The 14,488-nt window shown below is 40.1% G+C and overlaps 1 protein-coding gene across 2 annotated transcripts in view; it reads left to right on the top strand.

The window, feature by feature from the left end:
• The window catches only part of LIN7A (lin-7 homolog A (C. elegans)), a 139,465-nt gene that overhangs the window by 1,028 nt on the left and 123,949 nt on the right, over positions 1-14,488 (top strand). The gene's annotated exons all lie outside the window — the stretch shown is intronic.

The following is a 14,488-nucleotide window of genomic DNA, read 5'->3' as shown; positions in this document are numbered from 1 at the left end:
CTCACTGCAGCTGAGTCCCGTTATTCCCGGCTCCGAAGGCGGAGGGGGTCGTATCTGCCCCCACCGCCGGGTGCTCCCCGGCAGCGGCCACCCACAGTTTCCCTTGCCCCGCCAGCCTCGGTCTCTCCTCCCGTAGCCACCGCGGTGCCCGGGCTGCGGAATGCGCTGGGACGCAGCGCAGACGGGATTGAAATTCAACTTCTGACCTGCGACCCTGTGCGCCCAGCTCTCTGACTTGATGGGGAAGCGGTGTTTGCTTTCCCCCCCCAAGTCATCCTCCAGCCTGAGGGTGAAGACATCCGCTTCGATCGGGGCCTCGCTGCTGCACCCCTGAGGGGTTACACCTGTCACCGAGTGTTGGGTTGTCTTCCTGGCTTCCCCTGTCCAGCGGTGAAGGCGCTCGAGTCCCGCGACCCTGCAGGGGAGGACACCTGCTTGTCCCCCTCCGCAGCGGCCGGATTTAGGACCCTGGGTGGCCATTTGGAAATGGTGTGTTCAGATGAAAATGATTTACTTTGATGTGCCTCTAAAAATATTCTTTGGAGCGGCTTAAACTGGACTGTGGGACGAGTCAGAGGAGCATCCTGCTGCGAGTACAGTGAAAGAGCCAGTGATGTCTTTAATTTGGAGAGATTGTGGGTGACTTCAAGGCAATCTGTTGGCGCCAGAACAGATCTTATTTGGTGCTCATAGCAACTTCGCTTGGGGGTAAAAGTTGAAAAATTTTTATTTTTATTTTGGGAAATGTTAATTTGCAAACTTGTAAATTAATAAGAGTACTTAAAGAACTCAGAAATCCATTGTATAATCCATGATTTCACTCCAGTACCATCATCTGCACTAAGCAGGATAAATCCATTGCCACTAAGAGCCAAACAGATGGCAAGCTTCGAGAAATTATATATTTTCTAAGTATTTCTGTTTTAATGTAATGAGCTCTTATATTGTCTCATTACTTAATCAGTCTTTAAATAGCTCAAGTAAATCGACTACACTAGGAGAAAAAAACAAAACTCCAAGAAAATCGCATACCTGAGCAATTGATATACTGCTACATACTACTGAAAATATTTCACTTTTGGTTGTACCTCAGCCCTTAGATGCCTCCCTCAGTTGTGGAGAGGAAATGCAATCTGACCAAGATCTAGTCTTAAAGTTTGTTCTTGTTCACAGCCAGGCTGTCCCTGTCCTTCCTAGTGTGATTAGTTTCATGTAGTAAGAGACAAGCTGGGAGAGACAGTGGTGGTAGCTGAATAAATTAATTCACCAACAGCTCAGTGCAAAGTCTGTAATTTACTGATGATGGGTTATCGGTAGGATTGCTGTGCCTAACGTCAATATATAAAAGTATTTTTATCTCTTCGTCATTAAAATACAATTAATTGATTGATTCATCATTAAACTGATGAAATAAAGAATTCTGAAAGAAAAAGAAAAGAGTCTCTTAAAAGACGAAGCCAAATACTACTTATCTGGGTCCTAGTTGTAACTCTGATACTTTGGATGAGTCAGTCAGTCTCTCTGGGCATCAGGTTTCCACTGTGCAACATAAGGAGTTTGGCTTAGATGATTCTGACACTGTGCAGCTTTAATTTGATTCATTAAAATGAGGACTCAGTTTCTGGTCACCTGCTGGAAGATTTTTCAAGTGCACCCCAGTTTCCCAGGTTGTTTTGATGCCCTTTGATGTGCACTGAGGTCACCTGCTGCTTTGGCTCCATCAAAACATTTCTCACACTGTTGCATCGTTCTCCTTCCTCCTTGAATAGAGCTCCTTCAAGGAAGAGACTGTTTCTAAACTCATCGTTGTGTTCTCAGTGTCTGACCTTGTCCCCAATCACAGTAGAAAAATCACACGTGAGTGTAAGTTAGTGTAAGTGAACTAAGGACGGCAGTAAACTTCATCACTGTTAAAATATAGGGATTCAGTAGTGAACTGAGGTACAGTTTATAGATTCACACATTTTGGCCCTGGAAAGGATGGCAGGGAGAACATAGGCTGGCAGTTTAACCTTTCATTTTCCCTACATGCTTGACAATTACTCTCAGTTACCATAGCTCAGCAAGGCTGTGATTATTAACCAAGGGGGATTGTAGCAGGTGGGCAAAGGAGAGGCAGGAAGGAAGATGTCTGACAAAACCTCCAAGGACATCTCAGCAAGCCTGAATCCATATCCATAATTTGAGAGCTAGTTCTTTTTTAGCATCTTCATTTTTCAAATGAAAAACATGAAGGAAAGGACAGGATACTATTCTAGGTACTGGGAGGTTTTACGCTATAATCTAATTTTTCTTATTTGATGCCCTTTGGCACCATAAATGGATTTATCTGGAATCTTCATGGCAAAGGTTTTAAGCAAACTAATCAAAGCTATGGACTGAAATTAAGATTTACTCCTCCCAGAATACAAAAGACATCTGAAAGGGAGACGCTCAGAGTAGGTGCTAGCTTCTTGGGTCTTGTCTGGGAAGCAAGCCTCTGCTAGGACCAGGCTGGGCCCTGAAAGGACAAACAGGGCAGTTTAAGGTTTTCACTTCTCTGTGCATGTCCTAAACTCCTTTCCATCTGCCATTAAGACCTCATATTAACTTTGTGGAGGCCTCTGGTAGCTATTGGCAGGAGAGGTTCCTATTCATTCTGGTCCCAGTCCTGATGATTTTTCATTTATTTGTTGTATGTCTACTATGTGTGAGACCCCACTATGGGATTGGCATGCATGGTGAGCTAAACAGACATAATTCATCTTTGTTGTAATTAGAATCTACCCAGAGAGAAAGATTAAACACACACACACACACAAACGCACACATATATGCAAACCATTCATTATTTATTTATTTATTTATTTATTTATAACCTACTCTATACAAGATGCTGTAGGAATACCAGAAACAATGTTCCTGCTTTTATGGTCCTTAAGAGTCTAGTGGGAGAAACAGATAATAAGTGAGGAATTAATTGATTCAACAAATAAGTATTGAGTGACAGCCTATGGCAAGCACTGTTTTAAGTAATGTGGCAGTACTAAGGCACAAAGCAGATAAAGTTCTAATGCAGTTTACATGCTAATGAAGGAGTTGCACATTGAACACATACATATACTAGTACAACTATAAGTGCCAGTGAGAAAAATAAGACTGCGTCCAGGAGAGCAGTGGGGGCTGCTGTGTGAAGTATGATAGTCAAGGAAGGCCCTCTGGGTTGGTGACATTTAAGAGACCTGATGAAACTTAGGAGCAAACTTTGCAGCTGTGCTCTGGAGAAGAACCTCCCTCCGTGTGCACCTGGGACCATGAAGGAAATTGTTGAGAAGATGTGAGCACAGCGGGGAGTCATAGAAACTGGGATGTGAGGAGTTGATAGCCAGGAGCTAAATGATGTAACTTATACAGAGGATTTTAGATTAATTGAAAATATGAAGTGCTCACAAGACAAGTAACATGACATAAGGATAGAGGAAAATAGAGAAGGACCTATTTAGATAGTGTTGGTTTAGGAAGGCTCACTGAGAAAGCAACATTTAAACAGTTCTGATCCTTACTAATAAAAGCCTAAGTAGTCCTCACGCCTTGATGCCTTCACATCATCACAAGATGGCTGTGCACACAGCCGGGCGCTTACAGGTGGGCAGGGCTGGGCTTGACACTGCATGTGGGCACGGAGCCTGCCTGGGAGTCCCGCCTCCTCCCGGCTCCGGCCTACCTCTTTGGGGCGATCGATGGCAGGGCTCCAGCACTGTGACAGGGCACAGGCCAGGCTGCCCCGCCCCCCCCTCCCCGCCAGTGCACGAATTTAGTGCACTGGGCCTTTAGTGTATTAATAAGATCCTTAGGAAAAAAGTATTCTAGAAAGAGGGAAGAATACACATAAGAGCAGTTTCATATGTACAACTCAGCTACTATCTCTTTAATACATCTATAACCAATCAAATGATTGAAAAATATTACCAAGGAATAATAACCCTCTATGTATCCTTTCTTGGTTATAAGTATACCAAGAAAATCTATAGATCTGTGTTTTGCTTCTTTTTCTTAAGCTGAAGCATCATATGTTATAACTAGATTTTCAAATGTAATTTAAATAGATATCACTATGCATAAATTTACATGTGAAATCCAAGTAGTCATAATATGCGATATATTCATTTTCATTTTAATATTTTATATTAGACAGTGCTGTAGAAAGTAGCACTTGATAGTTACCCTTGTGGCAAAGAAAAGATGCTGATAAGGATATTAGTGTGGCTCTTCTCTTCCAGAATTGAAAGCATTCACAGCAATTCTTCCCTACAGCAGAGGTTAGTTTACCCAGATTTCAGTCTCTAAAATCAGAAATGACCTTCAGTTAAACTCAAGGGAACAAAACAAGGTACCAGCCATGACATTTAACACCTTCATAACAAAGAACGTGGGAACAGGCCACTATGTAAAAGACTTCATGGACTCGGGCACTTTCTTAAGTCCAGTCATTCCGATACTCCTTTCACTTTCTATCTCATCTCAAGGTCAGAAAAAGGTAACAATAGAATTTTTCAAAATTTCACTTCTGCTACCATTTCTCTCTAGTTTTAAGCAGAATGGCTTAAAAAATAATGGTTTATAAAAATAATACAAAGCCAATTTGTGGAGAGAAATGGATAATTAAGACAATTTTGAGGAGTAATTAATATTGTGCTATCTTAAATATTTATGAAATGATCAGTAGCTTACAATCTTTGTTTGGTGCTTATATAAGAAAAAATGTTGTTGTCAACCGTTTGAGGAGTAATTAATATTGTGCTATCTTAAATATTTGAGACTGTTTATGAAATGATCAGTAGCTTACAATCTTTGGTGCTTATATAAGAAAAAATGTTGTTGTCAACCATCATCTAACTTTTCTGTGAATTAAATTCAACTTGGATAATTTGCATAAGTGTAAGTGGAAATCTCGATTTCTTGGCTTCTAAAATGTCATACATCAAAATATTGATTAAACAACTCTTGATGTGCTTCCCCTTTTAAATTTTTGTCCTTTACAAATTCTAAAACCAAGAGCTTTTATGTTGTAGATTTTGACCTTATGGAGAAAAATAACATGAGAGCAAGCATTGAATGCAAATGAAAATCTCATGGCACTACACTTTTCAAAGCATTTGTGATACATTAAAATTTTTCTCTCTTCCTTTCACTTTTCAACACATGCAGAGCTTATTACTTTATGTATATCCAGATTCAAGCCTTGGGGCAAGCCCATAGCTTTTCTAATAAGCTGTACTCACCAGTTTTTATAAGATCTGTATTTGCCTGGAAATTGCTTTTGCTCACAGTCCAAAAGGACTTGCCCCTTCTCCCCTTCTCTCTTCTTTCTCTCCTTGTTATATATATACTAGAGGCCTGATGCACAAAATTTGTACATGGGGCTCGGCCCTCACAGCCTCAGCTTCGTCCAGAGGTCATCCGGAAGGACGTCCGGAAGGTTGTTCGGCTGTCCGGTCTAATTAGCATATTATGCTTTTATTATTATAGATAGGAGAGATTAACTAAGAAGAAAAGTAAAAATTAACTTAGTTCTTATGTTACTTTAAAAATATATCCCCTGGTAATTGTGATGGGAAGGAAGGAGAGAGGGGCTGGTTATATGTTATGTCTCTTGTCCTAAAGCCTTCTCACATCAGCAGTCAGATATGTTTTAGTCTACAAACATTAAGTGCTTGCTTGCTTGCTTTCTCATGTTTTCTGTAGGTGTCACTAAACATTAAACAATTATTGAACTTTTTAAAAATAGCAAATCAATATTTGAGTGCTTACTTTTTCACTATGTAGTTCTAGGCCATTTTCCCGGAGTCAGAATTCTGTCACATTTACCTTTTCTTTTCTTTTTGAAAATGAAAAGTTGGGAAGAGAAGGACCCTAATTTCCAAAGTGTTTTGATTATTAGATAAAGATATTTTATAGCATTTAATGGCAGTCTTATACGCAGCTTTGAAATTGAAAAGAAACTGAGAAATTAATGGCAGAGCTTCCAGAAAAATAAAAATAAATGTGGCGAGTACCTTCTAATTTGGTGTGTCAGCTCTCTAAGCCCTAAGATGGATTTGGTGTGCTCTGCTCAGTTATGAAATTAATGATTTTGCTTTTGGAGTGTTTTTTCAGGAATTACAACTAGGGAAAGGGGACTATCAAATGAGAAAATGGATACTGGATATTAGGGCTTGTATTACAGGTACAAAGCCAATACCTCTTAGAGGTTTTTTTAATTTTTATTTTAAGCCTTAATATCTTCTATTAGGATATAGTTTTCATCAGATCAGAGATGTAGATCCCAACACATTGTTTGGCATATAGTTGGCACAGTCAACATTTGTCTATTGGTTGAAGGAATGAATGAAATTGATTTAGTTAGACCCAGTATCCTCAGAGTCATTCCTAATGGGAAAAAAAAGCCTTCCAACATATAATAATGCAATGACTGTCTTAGGTATTACCTTGCCTCTGTGTGTGTAGCAGACTCCTAAAAGTGGAAAGCTCTCTAGGGCCAAGAAAAGAGGTGAGGGGTTGATGTTGGTGTTTGTAGCTCTACTTCCATTGCTTGAATGTACATGCTGTCTTAACTTGTTATTAAGTCAGGCAAGTTAATGCCACCAGAATACAACTGAAAAGGTTAAAAAAAAAAAGGTAGGTGGGTGGGGCCCCAGCAGAATTCCCCCCCCCCCCCCCAACCACACACACACACACACAAGATACTCTGTTTCATCTTATTTATTTTTTAACTACAAATGGAGGAATGATAAAGTTATGTCCTGATAAACAAGTTAATGTGGATTTAATTTGAAATCACTCTGTATTTGCAAATGTAAGGATAACCTTAAAGTCATACTGATAACCTTAAAGTCATATGATTGAGTTTACTAAGTAGTATGCTAGCTGAATTTGAAGACTTGCCTAATAAAAATATATATGGTCAAGGACAACTTGGTAATTATGTTGATTGAGAATTATTTTGCTGTTATATTTAGATAGTTATTTGTCTTGGACATAAACTAGAACTTCTAATTTAAACTGGTGGTAACTTCCTCCTAAAAACACTATAGCTATTTCAAGTCCAACTGGTTTTGCTATTTTTGTTTACTTGCCTAGTGTGGTAATAGTTAATATATTTTGGCATAATATATCTTTTCTATCAAAGAATTATCTTTAAACAAAAAGGATAGAATAATGGGAATCATAAAATTATAATAAGATTTAAATGCCCAAATTAGATGGGAAAAAAAATAAAATGACAGCTGAGTTTTGGAGAATGGCAGAGAGACCACTGAAAGTGGTTTTTGAAGAATATTGGAGAGGAGCAGTAATTGTTTACAGACAAATATTTTGGCTTCCAAAAAGGTGAGAAGGACACTGTAGTCCAATCTACCTGCCAGTAAAATCTAAGGCATATTCATAGAAGAGTGGGATACTGACATTTAGAAAAGAAAGTGGTAATCCCACAGAGCTTACATGGGATCACTAAGGATAGGTCTTGTCAAAATTTTAAGCATGCGCCATAGCCATACTATACTCATGACATCACAATTCTTGTGGAAGCCTTGTGCAAATGTGGAGGCGTGTGAAGGGGATGGTTGCTCCCTTGGGTGTCAAGTGGTTGAAACTCTATACCAAGTCAGTTTCCTTCTCTGTCTTATTCAACACTATTATCAATATCTTGTACTAGGGTAATAGACGATTTTTACAGGTGACCTAGACTTGGAAGGAATAGCAAACGCTTTGACCAACCATATCAATGCTCTAAAATTATACCTAGCTTGAATGACAGTGTTAAAGAACAAAGTCCAACCAGGAAAATTTAAAAATCTACTTGGCTTTATTAAGTGATTCTTGAATCTGGCAGCATCCCATGTAGCAACCAGAAAGGCACACTTACGAACTGTACAAAATGGAAGGTGTTTGTAAGCAGAAAGAGGGTGACTAAGAAGTTAAAAAAGCAGATTGTTTTAGGCGGGGACAGCTTCCCTTAAGGAAAGGATGGGAGTTTAACCAGGCAGATGACCACACTAGTGTTGATCAGGAAATTCCAGATGGATTGGTTTGAAATTCCAGTCCTGGGAGAGGCTGAAGCTGCAATCAGGTTACTTATTAATTTTTTGTTTGGTGACATAGCTTAGCAAAAGTGCCTCTTTTTTGGCACACACGTGTGTGAGTGTCTGTGTGTGTGTGTGTGTGTGTGTGTGTGTGTGTGTGTGTGTGTGTAACAACAGTTTACAATAAAAGAGATAAAATTTAGTGGAAATGGAATGTGATTTTCATTCATTCATTTATCAGCCAAGGGAGCCAGCCCCAGCTATTCACTTTTCTTGTTTGTACTGCCCAGTAAACACTGCCCCACAGGACTCCACTCAAGCACCTTGGAAACCTCATACAGGGCCAGGCCATTGGGACAGTCCTGGGCTGGGGCAGGGGAGGCTTAGAATGGCAAACAGGCACTCCAGAGCCAGCCTCTCTGGATTGGAAACACTAACTGTTTTCCAATCTGTCTTCTTATTTGTAAAATGGCAAATGATAAAAATAGGACAGAACTCATAGGAAGCTGGCTTTAAATAAGTTAATATGTACAAAGTACTTAGAACAGGCTTGACATATTAACTACTCAACAATGAAAATTATTTCTTCCTTGAGTCCTAGAAGACATGTACTCCCACCCTGCTGCCAGAGGCAGGAACAGATAATGCTTGTAGCCTACAGACATACTTAGAGGCAGGGAATCTGTTTATTTTAGTACTAGAGGCCCAATGCACGAAATTCATGCAAGAGTAGGCCTTCCTTCCCCCGGCTGCCAGCACTGGCTTCCCTCTGGCACCCGAGACCAGGGCTTCCCTCGCAGCCCCGGCTTCGTCCGGAAGGTCGTCCAGAAGGATGTCAGGTCCAATTAGCATATTATGCTTTTATTATTATAGATTCTCTAGAAGCAGGGAGCATTTGGACGTGCCTGCAGGTCAAAACAAAAAGGTTCCTGTATACTCACCTAATCTGCCAACCCACTCTTCCCCCAAATCACTTCTTTCTTGATGCTCTAATAATACTTTTTTTACATAATTCTGGGAGAGCACTTACTACACAAAGTTAAAATTCTATTTTACACTGCTGTCATCCTGACACCATAAGTTATTTATACACATGTTTGTGTACCCATTGCCTACTACAGTGCCTGAAATTTAAGTGCTCAAATGTGTGCTGAATATATTAGTGGTTTGTCTTTAAGTGTTGCATCATTTCCAGGTTAAAACTAGGTAAGTGAGCAGAGATACAAGATGACAGCTTTTTATTCAAGAAAAAATTCTCTACATTTATTCTCTTCAAAATTAGAATGAGTGCCTTCCGAGAATTAGTGAACATCCTATTACTGGATTGCTAGAAACATATAGACAAAAATTGAATGACAACTGGGAAAGTTGTTACAAATAGACTTTAAGATTCAGTAATTGTTTAGGACAGGGATTAGAATTTATGTCGATGTTCAATGTTTTTATTCTATTTATATGAAGATATCAAAAGTGTACTGAATAGTTGGCTGGGGAAAATATAACCAAGAGTGACTTTTTTTATTCCTTTTCAGTGCTATTTAATTATAAAGCATCACGAGACACTGAAATAGGCAAACATGTGCCAGTCAGGGTGTGAGCTCTGGATCCAGGCGTCTGGATACAAATCCTTCCTCTCCCTGCCTCTTCCTAGCTATTTAACCTTGGCCTGTTACTATCTTCTCTGTGCTTGCATTTTCAACTGTGAAACTGAATGTAGTAATGCTCTGTACCTCCTCAGGTTGCTGTAAAAATTAACTGAGAAAACATATGCAAGTGCTAGGAGCACTGCCAGGCCCGTAGTAAGTGCTCAGTAATGAGTGATTATCCTCACCGCTTCTCCCCAGAGCCTGCACTTTTCCCAGTGCAATAAATGGGAAGTGCAATAGACAGATATGGGGATGAATTGCAATTCTGCCACTTCCTATCTGTGGAAGCTTAGAGTATTGCTTACTCTCTCCTCATTTTTCTTCATTCTTAGTATGGGAAAAGAGACACCCACTTTGCATGGTGATACACTCCTTTGAGTCTTCCTTCAATTAGCCATTCAAGGAAAAGTGAATGAGAAGCTACTCTGTGTCAGATCCCAAGTCAAGGGCTAGGGGGTAAAGCCTGCAGTCTAGGGAAGATAGACATTGGACAGTTAATTTGTGATAACATAGTTTGAGTGTTTTACTTTTTTTAAAAAATATATATTGATTTCAGAAAGGAAGGGAGATGGGGAGAGAGATAGAAACATCCATGATGAGAGAGAATCATGGATCGGCTGCCTCCTGCATGCCCCCTACTGGGGATCGAGCCTGCAACATGGGCATGTGCCCTGACCTGGAATTGAACCGTGACCTCCTGGTTCCTAGGTTGACGCTCAACCACTGAGCCACGCCGGCCGGGCTAGTTTGAGTGTTTTAGCAACAGCTCACACATAGTGAGCATTTACAACATGCCAGGCATTGTGCTTAGTGCTTTTCATGTTTCATTTCAATTAGTCCTCACAAGAAGCCTTTGAGGCAGATGCCGTTAGTGTTTTGAAGATGTGGGAATTGAGGCATAAAGAGGCTAAATAAAGCAGCAGAAGCAATTGGAGCTCAGGCTGGTTGGCTCTTGAGACCTTGAGCTTAATCACCATACTACACCTGGGAGAGCAAGTACATAGGTCTGTAACAGGGTCTGTAACAAGCCCTGGAGAACTTGAACCAACACAGAAGTGCTTGCCAAGGCTTCAAAGAACAGGCAGACAGGTAGGAGGCACACCAGGACAGCAGTTGCCAAGGACAAAAGGGAAAGAACTTTGTCCAATGCTTACAAAAAGAATGTAAATTAAATGTTGGTAAAGAATAATTTTTTAATATAATTTAAGTGATGTATTTGAAAAGCCTAGTAGAATTATTAGAAAATAGCAGGTGTTTAATAAATGGTTGTACTTATTATTCATGGCAGCTATTAATTTCTTAAACCTAAAAATCAAAATGCCCATACATAGAATTGTAAGAAAATGCCAGCAATATTTTGTTCCTTCTTCCCATACTGTGCCAGTGACCCAAGAGGTGATGACTGTGACATTCAGATTACCTTTCAGTGATCTGTCATGCGCAGGCAGAACTTCTCCACAGACCTGCACTGTGGTAATAGTGCCCCAAAGCTCCTTTCCCTACAATCCTTGCCTTCAGTTAGGGTAAGTGAGAGGGGTTTGAGAATATAGCAGCATGAAGAGATATTTGTGACTTCTTTTTTTTCCCTTTGATATTAGCTCTTGCCCGGCTGGGTTGCTCAGTTGGTTGGAGTGTCGTCCTGTACACCAAAAGATTGCTTGTTCAGTCCTGGTCAGGGCACATACCTAGGTTGTGGGTTTGATTCCGGCCAGGGCAAGTACAGGAGGCAATGTTTCTCTCTCACATTGATATTTTTCCATCTCTCTCTTTCTGTCCCTTCCTCTCTCTGAAAATTAATAAAAACATTCTTGGGTGAGGATTAAAAAAAAAAAGATTAGCTCTAAATGTCCTGAGAGGGCATAAGCACTCTCTGCTTACCCATCATCATTAAAATATATGTCTTGAGGTTTTAATATATATTTCAGTGGATCAACTAATCCCATATTTGTCTAACATTAAATGTATAAGACATGTTCTACTTAAGTAAAACTTACAAGCTGACTCCTTTAAGTCAAAATTTATTAATTTTTAAACATTTTAACCTAGAAATAGAGGATTCATTTTCTTCTCTGGTATGGCATATGTTCTCTAGAAAATGGGGTTTTGTAAAGGAGTAGTGGACGTTAAGACAAATAAGGCAGTAAAACTTAATGCATATTACAGAAGCAATGCCGAGATGTTTATTTTGATTGCTCATAGGGAAATCTGTGTCATTCCAGCTTCTCAGACCTACAGTGGGGCCTTGACTTACAAGTTTAATTCTTTCCATGACGGAGCTCATAACTCAAATTACTCATATGTCAAATCAAAAAGTGAACGAGTGAGACACGCGATGCTGGGCTGATGTTGTGGCATTCACTGTGACGTTCGCTGCACCAACTAGCGGTGGGGTATCTGAAGCTGGCTCGTAACCCGAATTTTAGCTCGCAACTCAAAGCAAAAAATCGGCTGAGAGACGGCTCGTATCTCGAAAAACTCGTTAGTCGGGACACTCGTAAGTCAAGGACCCACTGTACTTTAGTTCATCGAGGTTGACAGAAAAATGCCTCTGGATAAATGAGGTATTCTCTGACCATGCAGACACTTATTTCTTCTGATATCACACGGTTTCTAAGTACTGCCAGTTTGGCATCCAAATGATAACTGGGAATTGCAAAGTGTTAAGACTAGGTGGATGCTATGGACTGAATGTTTGTGTCTCCCCCATCTTTCCCCTCCAAAATCCGTGTTGAAGCCCTAAGTCCCCTTGTGATAGACTTTGGAGTTTGAACCTTTAGGATAATGTCATGAGGGTGGGCCCTCATGATAAGGTTAGTGTCCTTAGTCAAAGAAGAAACCAGAACAAATTCTTTCTCCATCATGTCAAAACACTTCCAGAAAGTAGAAGTCTATAATTGAGGATAAGGTTAACCCCAGAAACTGAATCTACTGGCTCCTTAATCTTGGACTTCCCAGCTTCCAGAGCTGTGAGAATAAATGTCTGCTTTTTAAGACACTTAGTCCCTGGTGACCTCTTGGTTCCTAGATCGATGCTCAACCACTGAGCCACACTGGCTGGGCAATACTTTACTCATCTAATAATGATGGTGAACTTTGCTAATCTTGCTATGTCTTTGTTTGTTTGTTTGTAGTGGTGGCCATAGGGTTGACAACATATATGTTTAATTTATCACATTCTCCCTTCAAATAACATTATTTATATCCAACAATAAACTTCCACTTGCTTCCTCTCGTCATTTGTACTGTTTTCATATGCAGTCTATAAACCCATAATTCATTGCTACTAATTTGCTTTTAACCAGAGGTCATGAGCTATAACCCACAGGCCAGATCCAGCCTGTGAGCTAAGACTGTTTTTCACATTTTTAATTGGTTGAAAAACTATGTGACATCTGAAAATTATATTAAATTCAAATTTCAATGTCCATAAGTAAAGTTTTGGACTGGAATATAGCCATGCTTATTAATTTATATATTGTCTATGGCTGCTTTTATGCTGCAATGGCAAGTTGCAACAGAGACCATTTGGTCTATAAAGCTTAAACTATGTACTACCTGACTCATAGAAAATACTCACCAACCTCGGCTTTTAGAGCATTAAAAATGAGAAGAGAAAATGTCTTTTAAATTTTCCTTTAATTTAACTATTTGAGGAGCTCCCTGCTCAGCTTCCAGTCTTCCCTGAGAACCTGTGTCCCAGATGGTGCTCTCTCTTTGCTCTCTACCTCCCCTAGGGGTAGGCTGTTGTTGCTTATTACTTGGTACTTACTAGCCTGGTGGTGGGAGACCAAGGTGCCTCTCTGTTGTCCTGCCCCAGTCTCAGCCTCATGAAGGCCCTGTGCCTGCATACGAAAATGGGCTTTCTCAGTGATTCTGTCTCTCTTGGGTCTACTAGACCAAACTGTGTCCTCCTGGTTGGAGGGTCTTGTATGGGGGAGTTCCCTGGCCAGTGGTGGGGCCACTAATAGTATTGGTACAGGATCCTGAAAATAGGTCTGTTTTCTGTCTTCACTTTCCTTGCCATTGGGATGGAGGGTTTGCTTTTTACTTTCTCCCACTTGTAATGGCCTTTACTTCTAGTCTTTGTCCTGATCCATTCTTTCTTATGAGCTCTCAGTGAAAGTCTGTGGAAAAAATCCCGTCAGTACTACCCATAGCGGCCCTGTATTCTCATACTTGCTCACATTTGAACTTTCATCAATTTGTCCTAAATTTTAGCTCAATTCTTCCTACCAACTTGTATGGCACCTCTTCTGCCCATGCTCTGCCACATGCTCACTTCTCTCTCTGCTAGGACGGGTTTTTATATGCTTTACTGTTTTGCAAAATTAACTCATCCTGTGTGAGCTATATAATTCATGCTAACCTAGTTGAGTAAGACATTTTATTCCCAGTTGGGAAGACAGATTTTGAAAGCATTTTGCAGCCTGGCTAATTTTTGCTACTTATTTGCACATCTGAGCAACTATTTGGTCAGGCAGACTGTCTTTATGTTGTTGCTCATATTCCAAATTAAATTCCAATTTAGAGACTAATTTGAATGAATCTGTAACATGGCAAGCTGAGCTAACACAGAACCTCCCTCATTACAAACATCGAGATGTGCTACATAAAATTTAACAATTAAAAGACTATAGCCTTAGATTGCAAATGAATAAAGTGTAACCTCAAGATTCCAGAAATGAAAAGGGAAGTGAAGACTGGAACCATAGTGGCATTGACCTGACACCTTGGTAAAAGTGAGGGAGGGAGATAAAAAGGCTGCCAAATGGTCTCAGACTT

This window comes from Myotis brandtii, unplaced genomic scaffold (assembly GCF_000412655.1).
Source record: "Myotis brandtii unplaced genomic scaffold, ASM41265v1 scaffold82, whole genome shotgun sequence".
NCBI classification, from domain to species: domain Eukaryota; kingdom Metazoa; phylum Chordata; class Mammalia; order Chiroptera; family Vespertilionidae; genus Myotis; species Myotis brandtii.
Note: the sequence above shows the minus strand (reverse complement) of the source record. Positions and strands in the feature narration are given on the sequence as shown.